At 36.0% G+C, this 25,209-nt stretch overlaps 1 protein-coding gene across 2 annotated transcripts in view; it reads left to right on the top strand.

The window, feature by feature from the left end:
- The window catches only part of Fas1 (fasciclin 1 Fas1 domain-containing), a 69,793-nt gene that overhangs the window by 27,073 nt on the left and 17,511 nt on the right, over positions 1 to 25,209 (top strand). The gene's annotated exons all lie outside the window — the stretch shown is intronic.

The raw sequence follows: 25,209 nt of genomic DNA, 5'->3' as shown, positions 1-25,209 counted from the left end.
ATCAATAAAACGTTTACAAACACATCACTCAGTTTTCCGTAAGACAAACTCCGCGGGGACAGTTTGTCGAACGTTCGGTGTCAAGTTTCCATTAATAGCACATCATTTAAATCTAAATATTTAGTCAACCTACGTAACAGGAAAAATAACTAAATAAAATAAATAAAAAAGTACAAGTAAGATAATAGGAAATTTAATTATCAGGATTTTTTAGCTGCGTTTGTAATGAGCCCGCGACGGGAAAGTGACATAACTCAATCTACTTCTTTCATAAAGCATGAAAAAATAACAGATATTCCCAACGCATGTCTGAAACTGGGCAGTTTTACACAAAATGATGCCAAACATATCAGTACCAGTATACGAGCTAAGTAAAGGTTGTCTATGTGCTTATTTCGGTAATTCTTGTAGTATTTAGATCAGTTACTGGCATTGCTAAAGGCTTTTGTCATTGAAAGTCGTCACCGGTGCTCCTGGACATCAGCGATGTCAGGAGCACAGCAAAGCCGCTGTCCACTGCTTATGGTGACTCTACACATGCTCTATCCTGGGCCAAAACATTGACAAAAAGAAACAGCTACCTAGAACCTTTCAAGCTTATCATCATTAACAAAAGCTTCCGTTGTCTTCGATTGACTCATATTGAATGCAACGAAGCGTGCCTTTCGGTGCAGCGGCAAATCAAAAGATCTTAAGGGTCGAGTACACTGCGAGTCATCGTTGAACGACGTAAAAATGCATTACCCATTCTTTCCACGAAGATTTTATTTCACAAAATTTTACTCGTCAGCAAAACGTTTTGTATTTTTCGTAGAATATTACTGGAAAATAGTATTTTGTTCGGTTTTCGTGACTCGTTGACATTGAATGAATAATATGTAGTTAAGTCGCATGTGATCACAAAAGTTGTAAAGTCTTCGAAGCGTCGATGTTATCTACTCGTATCTATATATGTTTAAAAAAATGAATTGCTGTTCGTTAGTCTCGCTAAAACTTGAGAACGGCTGGACCGATTTGGCTAATTTTGGTCTTGAACGATTTGTGGAAGTCCAGAGAAGGTTTAAAAGGTAGATAAATATGAAAATTCTCGGAATTAAATAAAAATAACAATTTTGATTTTCATTTGATGTGTCCCCCGTCGGACGGATTCCTTTTGTTTGTTTTAAGTTTATTTTATACAAAAGTTTAGGTCTTTTATTTATCGATTGAGGCACTACGAAATCTGCCGGGTTAGCTAGTTGACAATAAAAATGCGATACTAAACCGTAAAAGCAGTTTTAATTAGTTTTTGGAATATCTATATATATACGTGAATATACGTGAAGCGAAAACTTTGTACCCCTTTTTACGAAAACTGCGCGGACGGAGGAATATGAAATTTCCCACACTTATAGGGAATTTAATTTAATTTAAATAGTGTACAACGCGCTGCATGACGCCGTGGACAGGGGAAAGTGGAAAAAGATCCTAAGATTGAAGCTCATGGGTGATGGTGGTCACGACCCTCAGACATGAGGAACACGACTCGAGGAGGAGGATAGGGAATATAGAGAACGAGTGCAGAATGTTAATATTTTTTTAAATGATCCATAAAAATACAATAAAATAAACATTACACACACTACCATGTATTTGACACACACACACGCATGCATACTATTTATTTATTGTCAAACTTTTCTTTTGTTTATAGACTGTCGTCAAATTAAGAATAGATTAATTATGGTTTGCCTTAATTAATATTTGTCTAAAGTATAGCCTTGCGAAATCTGTAATTATAGAAATATAATAGTCTTTAACAATAAAATCATAACAGTGTACAAACTTATAATTTCAATTAATTATAGTCGAATTTCGAGTACCGGGGGACTACTAGTTTGTGTTAAACTGAGATTTGAAGTTCCAATCAATATTGTTGAATTCGAAATAGTTGCGTATCGATAATGGTGAATGTCTTCCATCGCTTCACGCATTCGCTTGCACTAGACTAATGACTTAACACATTCTCGTTCGGTGGTCCGCACATCCACTGCGGCTTCTTTCTTCATTGAATTATCATATACCGGTATTCGGTTTTCCGTTTTAGTTTTAGTTTGATTTTAATTGATACGATCTTGTGATACTTGTAAGGGTACAGTTCCGGAATTAGGTATCGATTTTTTTGTCGGATTTCAATTAAGTGTAAGTGCTTTTAACAGTAGCACGAAGCTTAAATAACGATAATGATAATACTATCGTTTCCGTGTTTACATTCCCGATCCTGCGGACAGAATGGAAAGCAGTCGACGTCGCCCAAAACACGTCATCTCGGATCCTCCCGATCCACTAACGGTGCTTTTAGGTACTTCAAGCACCGGTCACCGTTCTCGTCGAACCCGTCGCTTGCGACGAAGGGCTCGACGAGTAAATTAACTCTCAGACACAGCCCACTGAGTTTCTCGCCGGATCTTCTCAGTGGGTCGCGTTTCCGATCCGGTGGTAGATTCTGCGAAGCACGACTCTTGCTAGGGTTCGTGTTAGCAACATCGTCAGGTTTGAGCCCCGTGAGCTCACCTACTAAAGTTAGGGTTACGCTGACATAGCCGCTAGGGCTATCAGCTTAGGTAGGAAAAAAAAAAAAGAAAAAAAAAAAAAAAAAAAAAAAAAAAAAAAAATATCCGTGTTTACCCATATATGTTTGACTAAGGAATTCGTGGTTCTCGAATAATGTTTGTTCACGTACCTACTTGATTGCAACAATTTAAAACCATGCAATTGTTCCAAACAACCTATAAAAATATTTGGAAAGAGTCTTGTCACATTATGTAAGAAGTGGATTCCCAACCCGAGACGATTAAATCTTTTCTAGTTGCCATTACAATAAATACTTATTAATCACAATTTTAATTTGAAACTAGTTACTAAATTAACATTGTTTAATTTTTCAGTTGAAACCTAATAGATATTTATTTAAACATACATAATAGTATATAAACAATATTATGTCAAATAATTGTTTAAATTATATTTTGTTTGGCTTATTTATATTATAAATTTATTTATTTTTAACTACAGATACATTTTACTAAGCACGGACCCGTAGCTCCTTCTCCTGAAGTGAAATGTCTGCTTGAATGCGGGTCCTATTGTTCATAAATTCATCCACAGACTACAGCTTAACTGCGTGACATCCTAACAGCCTTTGTCTACTTTCTATACCGAATTTATAAGCTCAGGGAAAATCTAGGCATTGCCAATAAACTCACTAATTCCAGTATTTAATAACAACAATAAAATTTCATAGTAAGCTAAAAAATTAAACCACGATCAACTAATCCAGATATTAATATATTTCGTCGTGCATTAATAACCGAATGCTTAAGCCCTTAAGCCATACATGGGACATTAATACTTTTAAGTGTCTGCGCGGCGGGTAAAAATTTATTCTGTTCGTAATTATTATTGGTATACGCAGTGCGTACACGAGCTTGATCATACGAATGATTCGCATTGTTACCGAGACAAAGGGTGTATCGATAACTGCAAAAGTTAGCCAAGTTATTTATTCAATGCGCACGCAGAGTATCGAATAATCAGTAAAACAAAGCTTTACAATTGTTAGAACAAATTTAAGCTTTATCCAATATTCTCTGCGAGCACGTCCGAGCGCGGAGGTTTTGCGCGTGCAAATAGCCTGACAACGCATCGATTATTTACGGGTTTGCATCATGCAATATATTTTATTTATGAAGCAACATGTGGCATATTCAATTCTTAACAATGATTCTTCGGTGAGGTAATGTTTACCCTCGACCCCTCGAACTCTCTTTGCGTGGGGTATTTTTTAATAATAAGATTAACTCTGCTTTATATGCCTAATATTACAGCCAAAACAGAAGAGGAATAACGGCTGATCAGTTTCCGAACTCATCTGAACTTTCATTGCTTACTTATAACCATTTGGCCTTGATCGTTAAACTGTCAGAGAACAGAGATATTCGTTGTTTGGCTCATTTCTAAGGCAACTCTAATAGAAATTCTGTATAAAGTTGGTTTGTTTGTTTACCATCACATTATGGTCGGTTAATTAATACATGATTATATTTTTAAAATTAAGACTGCGGTAGACGACATCACATTTTTCAGCATTGTTTCAATTTTAAATCGAAATTGTATCATATATTTCAAATTCAATTTTATTAATGGACTCTGCATATGTAATTGAATGTTTAAAATGTCATTCTATTAAAAAGCCACACTCCTCCTCCTCACCTGCAAAACAATCTCAGCGGACTAATAATTTAATCTTTTATTATGTTTACTATAAAAATTTTTGATTACAGTCAAAATTTGTTATAACGACATCGAAGGGACTGATCATATTCAGTCGTAAAAACCGATAGTCGTAACAACCGGTAATGTGTAATGTGTATCGTGCAAGTACAAGCAAATCGATAGGGAATTATAGGAAAAAAATATTTACATAATACGCAATTTTTTTTCAATATTAATTTGTTTTCTTTTTCTTTGCGACATTTTGAAAGTTTCACGAATAACTCCACAAAGTTTTGGTGCGTCTTGTGTATAGATAAGTAATAAACTAACTGAAGAGATATGAAGAAGCGGTCTTTGACTCAACCGCATGCACGTATTTTGTTTCTAAGAATTAGAAAAGACCCTACACTAAACTAAATCCTATTGTTTTCTTTCCTGATTTTAATAGCCATTGAAGACAAATGTGGATACCTATTCAAATTGTTTACAATACAGCTTAGCCGGTCGTTCTAACAGATCTAATTCTCCGAAATATTAGTTAAATGTGGTCGTTTTATGAGGTATGTCGTTATAAGCAATGTCGTATAAAGCAATGTTTTTAATAAGGCGGTCATATGGCATTCAGCCGGGACCTTTGTTCTAGGTTATTATAACCGGCATGTTGTTCTAAACGATGTCGCAGTAAACGGTTTTGACTGTATTTTCTTTTTAAAACAAATTAACAATTTTATATTTAACTAGCTGACCCGGCAGACTTCGTAGTGCCTCAATCGATAAATAAAAGACCTAAACTTTTGTTTAAGATAAACTTAAAACAAACAAAAGGAATCCGTCCGACGGGGGACACATCAAAGGAAAAACAAAATTGTTATTTTTATTTAATTCCGAATATTTTTATATTTATCTAACCTTTTAAACCTTCTCTGGACTTCAACAAATAATTCAAGACCAAAATTAGCCAAATCGGTCAAGCCGTTTTCATGTTATGTCGTGACAACGGAAAACGGGTTTCATTTTTATATATATAGATTATACAAGAAAAATACAAAAGCAAGAATAGAATCGGACGGTCAAGAGGGAACATTTCATTTCCACATCGTGCTGTCTGTTAGGTAATCTATTCACTTTATAATATAATTCACAGCACTACGCTTCTTGATAGTGTTTTTATACCAATATTATGTAAGTACTAATGTACAATTATATGGCATCTTATTGTAAAGGCGTACACAAAGCGCCTCAAATAATTGCTTATTTAACATTTTCAATATGTCGACAAAGCCCTGTTTCTATAATAGTATTTTTATTGTACAAATCAGAAACCATTTAATTCCAGCATTACACCAACCAATCACCATTAAATTCTCAAATACACATTTGAACAAAAATCATGGCTGTTCGGTAATTTATGTAACTCGAAATTTGTTCTAGAACTAACTAGATTTGTTATCTTAGCACGAACTCTGGAACACTGAATATATCTACGTTCTCAGAAGAGCTATACAGATACCAGTAATGTGATCTCGGGGTATACGCCAATTTAGACATAAAATTTGGACTATTTCTGCCGCGAAACATGCATGTATGTTCGACGAATATAATTTTTAGTTGTTATAAAAATAGACCATGCATAGCCGTTTCGCTAATGCTATTGAAAATTTTACCCTTTATCTTGAGGTCTGCGGCGGCGTTTGCGCTCTGATACTTCTTCATAAGACAAGATGTCGATAAGGTGAGATTCTCATCATTCATCTTTTTAAGATGCGATGTCAATGTCTTCTTATAAACTCACCCAAAAGAATACAACACTTTCGGTTCTGGAGGCGGGCCTTGAAAAATTAGGTTTGCTTTGAAGATTAAGATTCCAACTCTCAGTCTTCGAATGCAAATTAAATTTTCGTTCATTGGATTTGTACGTGATAAATTTTCGACCTGTTTTTTCGGAAGATTTTAAATTTGACTTCCTGTTTTTATTATTGTAAACTTAACATCAAACGTAATAAAATTAAAATAAAATAAATATTATAACTATTATAACATTATAAATATTATAAATATTATAAAAATTTGAAGTCGTCGTGGCCTAACGGATAAGACGTCCGGTACATTCGTGTTTAGCGATGCATCGGTGTTCGAATCCCGCTGGCGGGTACCAATTTTTGTAATGAAATACGTACTCAACAAATGTTCACGATTGATTTCCACGGTGAAGGAATAACATCGTGTAATAGAAATGAAACCCGCAAAATTATAATTTGCGTAATTACTGGTGGTAGGACCTCTTGTGAGTCCGCACGGGTAGGTACCACCACCCTGCCTATTTCTGCCGTGAAGCAGTAATGCGTTTCGGTTTGAAGGGTGGGGCAGCCGTTGTAACTATAATTGAGACCTTAGAACTTATATCTCAAGGTGGGTGGCGCATTTACGTTGTAGATGTCTATGGGCTCCAGTAACCACTTAACACCAGGTGGGCTGTGAGCTCGTCCACTCATCTAAGCAATAAAAAAAAAAAAAAAAAAAAAACCCTCTGCGCCATCTTTTACGTGATGTACCGAAATTAAAATATTCATAATTTAAAAAATTGTTTCCGCCCGATTTTAGGTGATTAGTGGAATGAGAGAATTTTGAGACACGAAAACAAACTATACAATTATAATATAAAAATAGACTTTTCAGGCTACAAATAGATTATTTACGGCAATATTAGACTGGATAATGGTATCTTATGGCCTTACAATACGTTCTACCACTAGTCACGGTGCAGGATCATATTAGTAGGAATGAACATAGCGTGGCTATTGTTCAGTCAATGTGACAATTAATATTATTTCTGACCAAAAACAACGTCTCGTACGTACGTAAACTAGTTAAAAAAAGGTAGTTAATTTTTATTATAATAAGATATTATGATTATACGTAAGAGCGAATCCATTATAAAATGTTCACAAAGCTCAACTAAAACATGCGATCGAAGGAACGTTCATTATTGGGACCTACTTCTTTTGTGACTTTGTTCATGTTGAGTTTACGAGGTTCCTCACTGGCTGACGTTCGATAAACGAATATAAATTTTCTTTGTAGACAATTTATAAGGAAAGCTCCTTTTAACATTTATTGAGTAGAAAAAAAATCAATTTAAAGCGATCAGTGAGCTTCTCATCTTATTTAATTATTTAATATTTGGATCGCAAAATAATTATCGTTGTTCAAGAAATGTCGGAAGCTTCGCAACTTCTCTCGAATATATTAAGTGTATAATCTATGGCAACTTCTGTAGAACTGCTACGTTAGTTTGATTAATATATGACTTATGTCTCAAATATACGCTGAATTGAAATGACGTTCTTGGTCAAAGCATTGTCAACATCTTGATTGCCAATATTGATTACTTGATAATTATATAGTTGGTTACTATATACTATATAACCATGAAAAAGGTTCGAATCTCAGCCTGTATCTTTGTGAAAAATATTAGCTATCCGGGGTCTGAGTACTTTTTTTGTTATATATATATACAGCACGCGAATCCGTAATGCAGTATAAAATCGTACTATAAATCGTCAAACAACACTGACAGAATAGATAATATCCGACTAGCATCATCAAGTTCCACTATATCGTATATACGACGACTCACCGACTTATTCTTTAAATATGATCACGACCCGAAATATTCTCAGAACGCCCATTAAACAAAGGATAGTCTCTTTATGTCACATTATTTTCGCCGGAGATGGTGCAATAAAATTTTTATGGCAATAACAAGTTTCTGCAAAGCCACACGACTAGGTGGTGTTCTAGTTACTGGTATGTACGTTTTGGCAATGTCGCGAATCGATGGCAAACTGAGGTTATTGGCCTAGAAGACAGTAACTCACATCTGTTTATTGTTGTCTTCTGGCGCCGTGTAGACTACAGCCACAGCGTCCGGCGCGACATCGTGGCGCCAGGAATTACATCAAAGTGAACGAAATTTGATACGTAAATTGCGACTCTTGTTGATGTAATTCATTAAGAGTAGGTACTTAATAGCAATTTTTTTGAATTTCCTTTCCTGAATTTCCTTATTATCTTTTTTTGTTATTGTATAGACAGACGAACACATGACTCATCTGATTGTAAATGATCAGCGTCGCTCATGGACATCAGCAATACCAGAGACACAGCCAACTGCTGATGACTCCGGAAATCTTGTTTGAAGAAGCTCATGTCGTAGCGCTAACGAAATTCCTTACAAGTAATCTCATTCCAGAGTCTGATGGTACGTGAGAAAGTGTAGACTTGAGATGATTCAATTTACTTGTGAATATTTATTTAAATTAAATCATCAGAAATCGTCCTTTAATATATTACGTTAATATTTTATAGACTGTTACTATTGATGAACACTAACCATAAAACGCATGCACGTTTTATGCTCGATCTGAAACTATTTTATATCGCAATTGACACCTATTCGTAGGCCTGCTTGAATCATAAAACCACATCTAAAGTAACCACTTCCTCGCATTAGATGAGATCGTCTGAGGAAGTACTTACCGTATTTGAAATGGAACACCTAAAATTGAGTTGGAAAACTTGAATCTCGAAAAGTAGCTAAGAATTTGGGGGTTATTATTCAGTTAAGAATATGTTTTAAGAGTCTACGCTTAAATCTATTTTTGTTTTGACTAAATACTATCAAGTGTTTTGACAAGAATCACTTTTATTTTATAGTGTTTAGTATAGTGTAGTTTTATTTTATACTAGCGGTCCGCTCCGGCTCCGCTCGGGTCTTTAACAAAAATTTCAACGATATTTGACGTTGTTTTATTTTTTTAAATAAAAGAACACTTATTGTGGCATAACTATAATAATTGGACATATGCTGTCGCGACACTCTTTGTAAATAATAATGTGTTCTACAAAGTCGTGGTACATTATTTTATCCTATCATCAATAGTTTTCACAGGGCACGCGATGTTAAAGAATATTTTAGGTAATTTTTTCACATCTTGAGTTACATTATTGGAGTTTTAATAAGGATCCCTAATTTTTTTCAAAAAAGATTATAGCCTATGTCATTCGGGAATAGTGTAGCTTCCTAACAGTCAAAGAAGTTTTCAAATCGGTTCAGTAGTTTCAGAGCCTATTCAATACAAACAAACAAACAAATCTTTCCTCTTTATAATATTAGTATAGATAGTATAGATAAAGACTCGTAATCCAGAAAAAAGAGCAGGTGAACAGTTAAATTAGCTGTTTTTTCTACCTCGATACAATCCGTTTTTCCCGCAATTTATTGATACTAAACGTAATAAAATAAAACTGTAAGCTCGCGGAGGTTGTTTGAGTGATTCCGGGAGATTTTTTTCGTGACACGTTGAGCTTATTTTATGGGCTGATTCGGCGAAACGTGAACGATTGGCACGTACGTCTAATAGCTCCATCGATATTTTTATCCGACAAACTCTGGTTTCTGTCTTTTGGAAATTCGAACAACATATATATACAGATATAGATTTCCAGATCTATTGTTAAATTTAAAATACACAAAAAATCCTGAAGCATAGATAATTTGAATTAAATATTGTATGAATTTTTTTTATATTTACTTGGATCGTGATTTAGCTTATGTTCTTTCAGAAAATAAGGTTTCGATTTGGCTAAATTAGAGAAATTTCGAGCTTCGAATTGGATTACAACGGCCGCCTTCAAAACAAAACGCATTACTGCTTCACGGTAGAAATAGGCAGGGCGGTGGTACCTACTCGCGCGGACGTCCTACCACCAGTAATGATAAGATATTTTCGATGTCGGCCGTAAAATCCGTTATTAATTTAAATCACATTCTTAGACAAGTACTCACTAAGACAAAAGAACATTTCTTATTTAAAAAAATACACAAATTTATTCCAAGTACCGCCTGAAAGAATATAAAAAAAAAAACAATGCTTTTGTTACTGTTGTGAAGTCAAAACGTTTTAATAAATCTCAGTAAAGAATTTTATAGCAAATTAGCTTAACAAGCTGGAAAATCTTTGGCCGTTTTCTCTCTTTTTAATTGAGCACACAATTTATAACATTTAATGAGAAGTTAGTAAGGAGAACAATGAGTTTCTTTGATATACCTACAAATTGGGAATTCAATATTAAAAACAGATTTTCTATTTAATTTTTTTCTAAATGCAATACTAAAGCTTAGGAATACTTAGCAAATTATATTTTCATTAGCATATTTGTGCATAAAAGTCTACTTCGTAATCGTAATGGAATAAACCTTTGTATAAAAGCATAATATTAAATTAATTAAAATAGAAAAAAAAAATCAAATTTTAATCCCTAAAACATATTACCTTAATGAAAGATTTTATAGAAGTTAATGCTTACGGAGAAGGTTAACTTTCATTTATGTATTTTCTGTTATTGAACACGTAAGAAAGTTTTCCGACTCGCATGTCTAAATAAATATCCTACTGAAACGGAGTTGTTTGTCGTTCTTCAAACAAATATTTTCCACTGAAAGATTCTTTCAGGATTTTACAAAAGCAATATTTGAACAAGAAAATTTTGTCGGCGAGTTATCCCTTTAATGTAGCTCTCTCACAGAATTCGTTACAACTTTCCATTTGAGCCGTCATTCATTCTGTCTTCAGAATCTCCGTGAGAAAAGATTTGTCAATTGAAATTACAATTTAATGCTCTCAATTACTTTTCAATACTCAGCGTCTTACTTTTGTAGTTCGTAAATTAATTTTCAAGTTTTACTTGTCGGTGCTCTCAAGGCTCTCAAGGCTTTATGGAAAGAAATGAAGAAAAGGAAAAATAATTAGTAGGGACTTCCTGAAAATGAGTTCATTGTACGTTGACTGTTGCAACCCTTCTCTTCTCAACGTCCTGCCCCGAATTTCTAGATGGTAGAGCGTTGTAAGCCCCAAGGCGTTAGGGGTATGTATATACACATTTTGCATATTTATTTTATTTAACGCACTTCATGTTTTTCAATAAATCGGAATTAGAATTATGCGTGATACAGCAAATTATTCGTTTTGAAGGAATTAAGAGCCCGCTTATGAAGGTACTGAAGGTAAAGCGTTAAATAGAAAGAAGGGTCGGGATTCAGAGTCAAGAAGTCTATCTAACATATTGCATATGACTCTTTTTGGTCGTTCCCTCAATGCTGAGAATCGTCACTGTATGTCAATCTTCTCCACTCGGTCCGGTTCTGCGCCATATGTACCGCTCCCTGTATCTGGCCTCCAGTCATATGCAAATAACCATAAACTCCACCATTGAACATAAACTCCACGTCGGCGCATAAAGCTGCAAGTCATCTGCCTTCCTGCTCTTGCCAATACGGACAGACAATATTTCACTGCAACTAAGACTTCGAACTCAGTGCTCATTGTGGATTATTTATTTATAGCTTCATATACTAGAAAGTATAAAGATTATTGACGTCGTGCTGTCTATGGACTCTCACACACAATTAGCACAAACCTTTCAACACAGTCCTTCAATGTTATAAACGCAGACATTTTAAAATTTTGATAGCTAAAACTTCTAGCATCACTAAATCTGTTACAGAACTCAAACCCAATCTGCTTTAATGCATCAATTTAAAATCGAACAAAATCGACATGAAGCTTCATTTTGAACAACGCTCACTAACCGTAGACTACATTTTTGCGTTGCGGGTCTTCATAAATATTTTAATGAAAACTCTCGCTACAAAGCTAATCCCTAGTCATTTGGACGTACATCCATTCATAATAATTTGCCTTTCAGATTACCGTGACTGGTTTTATGACGTTTGTTGTTTCATTGTTAGAGTTGTACGGTTTGTTTCCTGTCATCTCGTTAAAACTTCTATCGAGAGCTCACGTGAAAAAGTTTACGATGAATTTTATTTCTATTCTTCTTTTCGTTTTTTTAGCACAATTAAAGGTCAAGAGGTCATCGTGGCCTAAATGATAAGGCGACGGAGTACTTGTATCAAGTGCTGCAACTATATTGATGTTCAAATCCCGCCGGCAGGTACCAATTTTTTTAACGATATAATGCCTTAATGATGTACTAAATTATTAAGGAACAATAAAAATCAATACTGCAAAATTTATAAGAATGCGTAATTACTTGTGGTTGGGAGTATTTGAAGCCTGCACGGGTAGGTATCATAATTCTGCTTAGTTCTGTCAAGGAACAGTCATGCGTACCGGCTTGAAGAATGGGATAACCATATTACAATTAATTTGCCACTTCGACTTTATGTCTCGAAGTGGGTGGGATAACACCGTGTGGATTATAAGCCGTCTACCGACCCAGTACAGTAAACAAACGTGTTACTAAAAGCCATTACCCAAAGTGCTTCCCCATGGTTATCGGCGACCCTAGGACGCTTAAATAAAATTATCGAATTAAATTAAAGTGACGATAAAAAAATCAGTTTCAATGTTGAATGTGCGGAACTCTAAAACATCCCAAGCTCCTGCTGCGTAAATACAATAAACGAAATCAGATTAACACTTATTCGTACATGGAATGCTTTGTAAACGCATTTGAATCAAGATTAGGGGTGTCACAATGCTGTACACATCAGAGTTTCGTGAATACAAGGGGACGTAAATCCTTTGAAATATATAATTTCACACGTTGTTATTAGGGAGGAGATCTTTGATTTTATCGGCTACTGTTTAATGTTTATTGTGCCGTGAATTTAAACAGGTTTTTTATTTTTATCTTTTTATCCCACGTAATTTACAGAAGCGGAACATTTTGAAAATGGTAGTTATGTATAGTGTACCTACATCTTGTCCTTTTAATTCTCCATCCATTTAAATAGTTATTTTATTTTTATTGATTCAATAAATGATTGGAAGTAACTATGAATATTTAACCAATGAATATTTAAATATAGATTTTCGTCATGAGAGTTACGCCTCTACTATCAAATTGTAACAAACGTGGGTATGTTATAAAACAATATTTGCACTTAACCTAATCTGGTCTGTGAAGTACATTCAGTTATTCAAAGCGTCCAAACAAAATTCTGTGCATCACACGAATCTTCATGGCAAAAATCATCAGAACTAAAAGGCTGCTACGGAAGTAATGATTTCAAAGTTTAAAATTGAAAATCAAAATACTTACTCAATAAATGTTCACGATTGACTTCCACGATGAAGGAATAACATCGTGTAATAAAAATGAAACCCGTAAAATTATAATTTGCGTAATTACTGGTGGTAGGACCTCTTGTGAGTCCGCGCGGGTGGGTACCACCGCCCTGCTATTTCTGCCGTGAAGCAGTATTGCGTTTCGGTTTGAAGGGTGGGGCAGCCGCTGTAACTATACTGAGACCTTAGAACTTATATCTCAAGGTGGGTGGCGCATTTACGTTGTGGATGTACCTATATGGGCTCCAGTAACCACTTAACACCAGGTGGGCTGTGAGCTCGTCCACCCATCTAAGCAATAAATAAAAAAACAGGTTTAATACAATAAAACCACGATTCTTACCACCAAATGTAACTTAAGGTTTTTTGTAACTTAAGGTATGTTTATTCAAAATTTAGCACAGGTGGAACCACAGGCTCTTCGTGTATGAATAATGAATACAAGATTCATCAAAGAATTTCATGATTATGGAAGTTTGAAACTAATTCTTTGAACACAATACCGAATAATTCCTGGTTAAGCCTATAAAGAACACCGAACTTAAGAATTAATATTTTATTTTAGTATCGATCGTTTCTAATTTCGAATAAATACAATGTGTCTGTAAATCTGACCTTGTTGAAAACTTGTACGTGTGATTATAAGTTCCAGAGAATACATAATTTAGTAAGCATCTGTTAGTTTTTCATGAAAATTGTATAATAGAAAAACAAGCAATCTGGCTCACCATTTGACTATATAACTTCATTAGATAAATAAGGTTGCATTGAAAACGCTGCACCCATCTGGAATGCTGCACCTAAGCTCATCCATTAGCGACTAGCAATAACGAAGCTAAAAGAAATCGTCTCAATGATCACCTACCTTTTAATCACGAAAGTTTTCTGAATAACTTGAACTAAAAGAATAACTTTTTTCTTTTTTTTTAAATAAAATAACAATACTCTAGAAATTTCAATACATCCATATAAGCTATAAAAAATACACACTGAATGTCCGTGTGTTTGTTTGTCGGTACCATAAAATGGGGATTTTCAGTTTGTTCGTGCTCGATTTGTTTGCGAGTTATGTAACCGATCGAATTGAAGTTTAACTTTTTTCCTATCTGCCAGTGGCATCAAAGGGCTATTCTGGTTTCACCCTGACCGGTGACGAGCTTACTGGGCTCATCCTCGAAGTATCTGCTACCATCTGCGCTCTTAAGAGCAATGCTTCAGTGATTGTACCCCTAGATCGTAATCGCGACCAATGAGGAAATACAGAGATAAATTCAGTGGATTAAACTTCAGGGCTCATCCTGAAAGTATCTGCTATCATCTGCGCGCTTAAGAGCAATGCTTCAGTGATTGTACCCCTAGATCGTAATCGCTACCAATGAGGAAATACAGCAAGAAATTCAGTGGATTAAACTTTGTACAGTTTTGTGGGGAAGGTTTCTGCTGTAGTTGTATGCATGCACGCATTCCATTATATTTACTGCGTAATGAGTTTCATTTATAATCTACACAAAAAAATTTGGTCTTTAAACTTTTTTTATTTTTTTTATTGCTCGAGCAGGCAGACAAGAATACGGCCCACCTGATGGTAAGTGGTTACCGTCGCTCATGGACGTCAGCAATGCCAGGGGCAGAGCCAAGCCGCTACCTATCGCTTAATACTCTCCACAGGTCTCGTTTGCAGAAGAACATGTCATAGCGCTCGGGAAACACCGTTGAGGGGAGCCGGATGGTACGTGGCAAACTACAAATTATTATAAGACCACAATTCAAGCTTATAAGCTTTACGGCACAAATACTAGCGCCGTATTACCGTACAACAATACGGCTACGAACCTCAATGAAGCATAATATTTGCTCCATTTGTAAGCAACAAATACACCGACTGCGTTTGTGAATTTAATTTGAATATCGTAATTGCTCTTCATCTCGAGAGATTTCGGAATTCGAGGTAACGAAATAACAGCAGCGTTGTAACTGTGAATTATTAACGAGGCTTCGCTTTATAGTTGAAATGAAGTGAATGCAAAACAAAGGCTCACGATTGACTTCCACGGTGAAGGAATAACATCGTGCAATAAAAATCAAACCCGCAAAATTATAATTTGCGTAATTACTGGTGGTAGGTAATACCTCTTGTGAGTCCGCACGGGTAGGTACCACCGCCCCGCCTATTTCTGCCGTGAAGCAGTAATGCGTTTCGGTTTGAAGGGTGGGGTAGCCGTTGTGACTATACTGAGACCTTAGAACTATATCTCAAGGTGTGTGGCGCATTTACGTTGTAGATGTCTATGGGCTCCAGTAACCACTTAACACCAGGTGGGCTGTGAGCGCGTCCACACATCTAAGCAATAAAAAAAAAACAAAAAAAAAAATTAGTTGAAATGAAGTGAATGCAAAACAAAGATTCGTTTGTTGAATAATATTATTTTTGCGCATCTGTTAAAACTGTTGTACACACGACTTCTACTTCAGAAGATTACATTATTGTGATATTCATATTCGTTTTGGTCGAGTGGTTAGTGATCCTGACTCCAAAGTCGGACTTTAATTTCCGCTTGTATTCACCATCTTTGTAAAAGATATTAGATACCCGAAGTCTGGCGTGTTCTTGTTTCGGATGGGTTTATAGCGCCCATAATACAGGTAATAAATAGTTTTAGTTTGGGACGATTTAGTGTGGTATGTTATTTTTAAACAATTTCATATTAATTTGCTTTCGTATTACCAAATGACATTTTTTATTCTTAAATAAAATTTAATTTAATTCGAAATATTTTTACGTTTAATTTCGCAATTTATAATTTTATTGTTTGCGACATTTCCAAGTGATCAGTTTTTGTGATCAAGAGTGACTGGAATATTATTCATCGGTGTTTGAATATTAAGCTAACTACCGTTAAAATTTGCCACGAAAACCGAAGAAAACAAAAAAAGGTAGCTAGAAATTACTCGTATGTATGAATCCAAATCTAACTTCCTTGATAATCTACACTACATAAATAAATACATTCTACTAATCTAAATAAATAATAAAACACATAAATATATATGTGAGGAAGGTTAATATCATGTAGGTAATCCAGCGGAAAACTAGCTTTCTAGATTGTATTTATTATATAGCTATGTTTGTATACATAAATACATGTGTAAACGTATAGTTTGTGGTTTTCCTTTTGGAATCACAGCCTGTGGAACCATTACCGCTTGGCTTAATTAGAAGGTAGCCGAGGTTCGGTTTTGTACGAAGTACAATTTATCAGCGGTGCAATCGCAATTCTCTGTTTGCCGTGTGTAGTTCTAGATGTGCAAGTAGTTTGAGTGTACCGTGTGTATATCGCAAAGATAGCAGTTACTTGAATTCATTGTGCATTTCTAATTTGATATTTTTAATTATCTTCAATTATATTTAAAATAGAAGAGGTGGAGGAGGAAGAGGTCTACTTAAGAATAAATGGATGGATTGCGTGAAAGACAATATATTATTATGTAACAGGGGATTGAGCGAAGAAATGGTATATGATGAAGGAGTATGGAAGGAGAAATCGTGTTGTAGGAGAATAAATGAATTAGGTATATTTAAAATAGAACATCAAATCAATAATAATTTAATTTATTGAATATAATTTGTCAGCGTTAATAATAATCGAATCAATAAAATCCAGAATGATAACATGGACTATCTAATGCATGTTACAAGCATCAGTACATAACAACCACACAGTAAATAAGCAAGTTGTTGAATTTGAAGTTCGGAATAGGCCAGGTAACGGCCAATAAAGAAGTAAGAGAACAAAAGCTTTGTCTTAAAAGGTGAAAGTATACGCAATGATGACTTATAAGTGAAATGCTAAATAAAATCCGTATAAGTGCATTTTTTGTTCCAAATCAAGTTAATTGTAGGTATATGGCATATTATAATCTGATCATTAGTAGTACAATGTTTATTTTTCGTAACTAACAATCAATTTTTTTCTGTCTAAAGTAAATTAACAACGAGGAAAGAAGATTTCCTTAAAGTGTTCTTCTGACAAATGTCTTTAAGCGTTTATCTAACAGATAAACAAAGTAAATACAAATTAATTGAGTAATCCAATTTCACTGTGTAATTTTCATAATTCACAGTCAAAATTACAAACGTTCTCTTAATTCCTTTAAAGTGTATCATTCACATTATGTATTCGTCAAGAAAAGTGAAACCGAACAAAATAATATCTCCGACCGCCACCGTGATCTTAATGACATTTTGATTTACATATTGTGATGAGTAAGAGTGAACCAGTAATTTGAAAATGGGGAACAAATATTATCAAGGGTATTCCGTTTTCTATTCGATGAAGCAAACTGTGTAAGTATAAATCTCGATATAAACTGAGATCATAAAGAAAAAAAATGATAGATTTAAATTATAATATTTAGGATAGTTTTTTAAGATTAACTAAAATGAACTCAAACTCAGATGTGCCATGACAGGTTCATATTGTAATTTAGATCACAGTGCTAATGTATAACGACGAATATTAACAGTTTTAATAACTGATATCGTTTGGCATGAATGGGGGGGCGCGAAGCCCCAAATAGTACATTTCATAGATTCTTGGTTAGAAAATTATTTATATCTTCAACAATACAGTTTCATGAGCGACTTGATAACTAAAAAAGGTCAATATGTTTTTTAATTGATCGAAACAGAATACGATATTTTATAAAAACAACTAAACCTTTTAGAATATTCACATAGTACTAAAAACTCAAACTCAATGAACAAAAATTATGTTCTGTACATTTATAAAGTAAATAAACCCGGAACGTTTTTAAACGTGCCTCGGGAACCCATTTCCTCGATTAATAATGCCCTTTGAGAAACAGCTCGGAGCCGTCGCTGTGGACATTACGGATAAGTGTCATACTAAGCCGTGTTGTGTCAACATTAAAAGCCCTCGAACTCTGTGAAATAATTTCACGGAAAACAAGCACGGCCTCTCTTAAAGGTGAAGGCACTTTGTAAGAACGATATTCCATGTTATTTTCATGGGCTTCGCTGGCCATATGAGCTCTCTGTGGTCCCAATAGATTACCAGAGCCCATAAATACCGCAACGCAATTCCGCTGCCCACTTTAAATATGAAAGTCCTAATCTAACTTTCATTGGAACACCGGCTACTCTTTGGCCGGATACCCTTGTAGTCGATAATTAAGAATGCTCGCCTGATTCGTGGGAGAAACAGGTAAAGAGTGTCAAAGACATGGAACTAATAAAAAAATTAGACAAAAAAAGGTGTACATACTTAATGTAAGACGAATGAATGACATGATAGCAGCAGTAATAGCAGCTGGAAATTGTCGGGATAGCCAGTACGCGTCCGTTAATTAGGCTATAGCACAAATAGCTGATCAGACTGCACATCAGAATTTCAGAACGTTGAATATGATTTCATAAGGATGGACAAAATTAAATATTCTTTGTGTACGATATTTTAGGACTTGGAAGTGTTATCATTAATTACCGTTATTGATAAATCAAAAGCATTTGATGTAATAAAATTGACCCTTTGAAGTGAAATATCCAATTCTCTGGCTCAAGTAAAATTATCTTTCTACAAACAATACAACACAATTAATTTAAGCAATTTCAATTTACCTCTGCAATTTTAACTTAATAGATTAACCAAATTCAACAGGACGGCTTCGTGAACAGCTTCAAAGTTTACGTAGTTAACGCTGAAAACAGATTCCCGACTTAATTCGATTTAGTAATAGGTCAGTTTGTAGGTTAACCTGGGGTCATTTCACGAACCGCAAATAGGGCATCGGTTCACCCCATACGGTGCGGTGAAATCTCGTCGCGACGCACATTCGTCTCGCCGGCGCCACTCTTTATGGAAACAAACAGCTCAGTACTCGAAGTGACTTTTCCCCCAAACTATTTTTCTATCAGTACTTTTATATCACAATAAAATTACTAGCAATTATCTAATTGTACGAAAAATATTAATTACCTATTTCTAAATCTCCTTCGTGCTTCAGGATGTCGTTGGTTGGTATAATATTTATAATTCAGAAAGAATATAGTTAACGTATTTTCTCCGGATAAAGTGTTGCTGGTACCTCTCGCTGGTCGATCTCTAGATCCATTGGTGCATTGAAATGTGAATTAGCGAACACACTGTCGTGTTCATTTTAACAGATGCAACCAGCGACGCCCGGGTTATGTCATTTGCTTTAATAATAAGAGTTTTGGGTTAACCTAGGTTGGTTATAAAATATAATATATTTGTACGAAATTTCATCTTAATGCATACAGCCATATTTGCGTGATTGAATAACAGACATCCTAAGAAGAAATTAGTATTTAATTTAGAGATTGTCAAAATTTTATTAGTGTCTTGTGTTTATTAATTTTTTGTGTAATGAATGCTGATATTCTCATAAAAATTAATATAATTCTTTGCTGAAATTGAATAGGTAAAAATCATTAACAAACAATTTCTTAGTTTTTACAATGCTATAAATTCTAAGCAACACCAAGTGCTTACTGGTTCAGCCAGAATCAGAGTAAACAACATGACGGCTGACAGTGGATTGCTTGTGCCTCTCGTATCGCTGACGAACGATAGTAACCACTTAAAATCAGGTAGGCCGTAAAATCAACTATTTACGACGGCAATACCAAATTCCGCATCAACGAGACATGAAATTAATAATTGTACTCATAATACAAAACACCGAATCATAGATATTCGTTTGTCAGAGCTTATTGAGAAGTCTACGTCTATACTTATAAAACCAATTTATTTGAACGTGAATAGCAAAATTCTTGGAATCTCGAACCCGCCGGCTATAGCTTACTTATAAACACTCCACACTGACCCTGCGTAAATGAAAAAAATATATCGGGACAAGACAAATTCGCTTAGTATTCATTGGACGACATTAATGGCTTTTGAACCCTTCGTAACGTAAATAAAATATAGAATTGACCTAAGCCTAGCGTCTCTAAGATTACTACCTAAATATTGTCAGTTGTTTCGGATTTATTTCATTGATGAAGATGTCGAACATTTCTGGAAATTCAAGAGGCTTGTAAGAAAATCCCTTTCATTGTAAAAATAAAAACAAAAGGAACCGTTGAGCCTTCATTGAAATTCTGGGGAGCTCTTAATAGTACTTTTCTTTATTATTTTTCCGGGGATATTAACGAAATTTAACAAAGCAACCACAAAAATTGGTGACCTTATTTTTTTTGCTGGAAGCATCGCTTTTTCCAAATTAACAATTCGTTGACAGGTTACAAATGAATCAATTTCGTTCGACAAACCCTAAGCAAGTACTTTCATTTAAATTCTTTGTTTAAGATTTCACTTGGCTTTGCCATAATAAATGTAGTCTACAATAAAATTAAGTACTATGAAAGAAGATCATCAGAAGTATCCTACTTTTTTTTATTTAAAAACAGTTTATTGTTTATAAATGACTAGCGACCCGCCCTCGCTTCGCTTCGGAAACATTAAAACACATGAAACAAAAAAAAAAAGTAGCCTATGTTCATCAGGGACAATGTCGGCTTCTAATGGAAAAAGAATTTTTCAAATCGGTCCAGTAGTCTCGGAGCCTATTCGAAACAAACAAACAAACAAATCTTTCCTCTTTATAATATTAGTATAGATATTGACGCGAAAAAAAATAAAACGAAATGTATGTTTCTTTTATTGTTGAATGAGCTCACGATCCACCTGGTGTTACGTGGTTACTGGAGCCTATAGATATCACAGCCTAAATGCCCCTACCAAACTTTAGAGTTGAGGTCTGCGTAAGTTCTATGAGGTAAGTTTGCGTATTACCGGTTACCACAGTTTTTGAAGTATTAAAAAGTCTTAGGAAATATTTAAAAATGGTCACAGTTAGCATCGAACACTTAATAAATATATACCTATACAATGCCAAATGTTTATTTCGAATACGTTTCTACGCAGTTGTAGACCAAACACCTTATTTTAGGCAAGAATTAAAAAAAAACTATACTTTGGCGAATTGGTGTTTTTTTTTAAAGTTTATCTATTATTCCTTCGAAAATAAAAAATAAAATTTCTAAAATTAATCAAAAGATAACAATTACGTTTAAAAATAATATACAATTCTTACTGTTCTAGATGTTGTAAAAAAATTGTTTATTGAAATTTATATACTTCTCAGAGGAAAGGCGGAAATATAACGCCGCTTCCAGGTCCTACAAGAAGGTTATTGCCAGGGCGAAATCGGAGCACGTTGCTAGAATTGGCGAGCCACTGAAGAGCTATCCCTCTGGGAGCCGTGCTTTTTGGTCGCTCGCCAAAGCTGCAGAAGGAAACTTTTGCAGGTCTAGTCTTCCACCACTACGCAAATCCGATGACAGTCTGGCCCATAGTGCGAAAGAGAAGGCTGACCTTCTGGTCAAACTCTTCGCCTCGAACTCGACTGTGGACGACGGGGGTGCCACACCACCGAACATCCCTCGGTGTGATAGTTCCCTGCCGGAGATCTGCTTTACACAGTGTGCAGTCAGGCGGGAACTCCGACTCCTGGACGTCCATAAGTCGAGTGGGCCAGACGGCATCCCTGCGGTGGTTCTAAAAACGTGTGCCCCTGAGCTGACGCCTGCGCTAACGCGTTTATATCGCCTCTCTTATTGCGCTAACAGGGTTCCGTCTTCATGGAAGACCGCCCACGTCCACCCTATCCCCAAGAAGGGTGACCGGTCGGACGAGCGATTAATTAATATACAACTCCTGAAGTATCTGGAGGATCGCCAGTTGATCAGTGACCGACAGTACGGTTTCCGTCACGGTCGCTCAGCTGGCGATCTTCTTGTATACCTTACTCACAGGTGGGCTGAAGCCTTGGAGAGCAAGGGCGAGGCTCTTGCTGTGAGCCTTGATATCGCGAAGGCCTTCGACAGGGTCTGGCATAGGGCACTTCTGTCGAAGCTACCATCTTACGGAATCCCCGAGGGTCTCTGCAAGTGGATCGCTAGCTTTTTGGATGGGCGGAGGATCACAGTCGTTGTAGACGGTGACTGTTCTGATACCATGACCATTAACGCTGGCGTTCCGCAAGGTTCGGTGCTCTCCCCCACGCTTTTCATCCTGTATATCAATGACATGCTGTCTATTGATGGCATGCATTGCTATGCGGATGACAGCACGGGGGATGCGCGATATATCGGCCATCAGAGTCTCTCTCGTAGCGTGGTGCAAGAGAGACGATCAAAACTTGTGTCTGAAGTGGAGAACTCTCTGGGGCGAGTCTCCAAATGGGGTGAATTGAACTTGGTTCAATTCAACCCGTTAAAGACACAAGTTTGCGCGTTCACTGCGAAGAAGGACGCCTTTGTCATGGCGCCGCAATTCCAAGGAATATCCCTGCAACCTTCCAAGAGTATTGGGATACTTGGGGTCGACATTTCGAGCGATGTCCAATTTCGGAGTCATTTGGAAGGCAAAGCCAAGTTGGCGTCCAAAATGCTGGGAGTCCTCAACAGAGCGAAGCGGTATTTCACGCCTGGACAAAGACTTTTGCTTTATAAAGCACAAGTCCGGCCTCGCGTGGAGTACTGCTCCCATCTCTGGGCCGGGGCTCCCAAATACCAGCTTCTTCCATTTGACTCCATACAGAGGAGGGCCGTTCGGATTATCGATAATCACATTCTCACGGATCGTTTGGAGTCTCTGGGTCTGCGGAGGGACTTCGGTTCCCTCTGTATTTTGTACCGTATGTTCCATGGGGAGTGCTCTGAGGAATTGTTCGAGATGATACCGGCATCTCGTTTTTACCATCGCACCGCCCGCCACCGGAGTAGAGTTCATCCATACTACCTGGAGCCACTGCGGTCATCCACAGTGCGTTTCCAAAGGTCTTTTTTGCCACGTACCATCCGGCTATGGAATGAGCTCCCCTCCACGGTGTTTCCCGAGTGCTATGACATGTCTTTGTTCAAACGAGGCTTGTGGAGAGTATTAAGCGGTAGGCAGCGGCTTGGCTCTGCCCCTGGCATTGCTGAAGTCCATGGGCGACGGTAACCACTCACCATCAGGTGGGCCGTATGCTCGTCTGCCTACAAGGGCAATAAAAAAATAAAAAATATACACCATAACTTATATGCCGGCTCGTTATATTATATAATGTCAAATTTGACTGTCTTATATAACAACAGTCTCACCCTTTTAACCCGAAAGCATCACTACCGCCGCAGAAGTACATAATATGTAGGATGGTAGAACATGGGCATGTGGCGTTAGAATACCCCTTACTACTGGTAAATCGGTTACCAATCGCAGCACGTTGATAGAATATTCAGAGACAGAGATAAGGTCAAGACCCCACGCAGTCAATATGTGATACAATTTGAAATTTTCAGGCTCCTTGCATTTTGTTTCGTTAATGAGAGCTTTGGGAACAATATTTTCTTCTTTCACCTCGAGAATAATTTGAAATAACTTAGAAGTGAATCGCAGTCATTATATTTATGTAATAGGTCCGTAGAGTCGCGTAGGTTCTTTGTAAATGCGACATGAAAGGATGTTTTTCAGTACAAAAATAACATACTTTCAGAAAAATTTTAAAATGAGATAAACATATTTGTTATCGAAGTTATTTGTATGACAGTAGACGAGTGTAGGAGCTCACGGCCCACTCGATGTTATGTGTTTACCGGAGCCTATTGAGAACGCGACGCGAATGGTAACCTACCTAGATTGAATGTCTTGCGGAATAATAGTCTTAAAATATTGCAAGCAATGATTTTGTTAAAATCAGGACGGGGTAATCAATTCTTTAAATAAAATGCATATTTATAAGTTTTAATTTTAAAATACAATAAAATTAGTTACAAAATATCGTGAATTACGATTTAAATTCTAAATTAAGCTTACTTTTTTATTTACATACATACGTAGTTTTCAAACTGCACTTTGAGTACATTCACACTGAGTTATAGGATAGGTCGAACTCATTCACTAAATTAAATGTACCGGAATTCGATAACCCGGCAATTAAAAACGCTTTCACTGTATAAATTTAAACAAATAATTGGAAAACGAACATAAATTAATTCGAACAATAAATTTTAGTTAAGACAATTAAAACTAATGTTATGTAGCATATTTGAGTAGTCATGGAATAATAACAAGCCTGAAGTAGTGTACACATTTTAGTTTCGTATCAAGAACGCTGTTCCACAAACGGTGCCCGTTCTGAAATCTCTCTTAAATGTTTCATGCGTGAATCACTGTTTGAACAAAGGCTTCCCAGTTTTACCTTCGTAGACGACAATGTAAGGGCCACGGAGGCCCGGTTTCACATATACTATGTAAACAACGGCGGTACCCGCGGGAATCCATTGTTGTGCCACATCAACGCTGCGAACGTGATTTCTATTAACGTTTCCGGAATTTCTTTGTGTTTGAAGTGTTTCACTTTCGTGTCAATACGCGTGATCTGAATCTGTTATTGTTTATCGCCTATCAGAAATCGAATAATATTTTTTTTTGCGACTTAAATACAGATAAGTTTCTTTATGGACTATTTTTATTGTTACCTTCATACAAAGCTAGCCACAAGCAGAGCCGATCAACAAAAACGAATATAGAAGCTGCTCAGAAGTAGTAGCGTTCTATTTTCATGAGATACAAAAACATATCTTAAGCAAATAAAACTAATGGCGTTAAAATTATTGCGTTTGATTATAAGTTTTATAGTATATTTTACAAGAAAAACAGTCAAAATCTAGAACTTAGAACCACTAGACTCTCTCGAAACTTGTAAATCA

Source organism: Bombyx mandarina, chromosome 09 (genome assembly GCF_030267445.1).
Source record: "Bombyx mandarina strain Sakado chromosome 09, ASM3026744v2".
NCBI lineage: Eukaryota > Metazoa > Arthropoda > Insecta > Lepidoptera > Bombycidae > Bombyx > Bombyx mandarina.
This window is presented reverse-complemented; position numbering and strand designations above follow the sequence as displayed.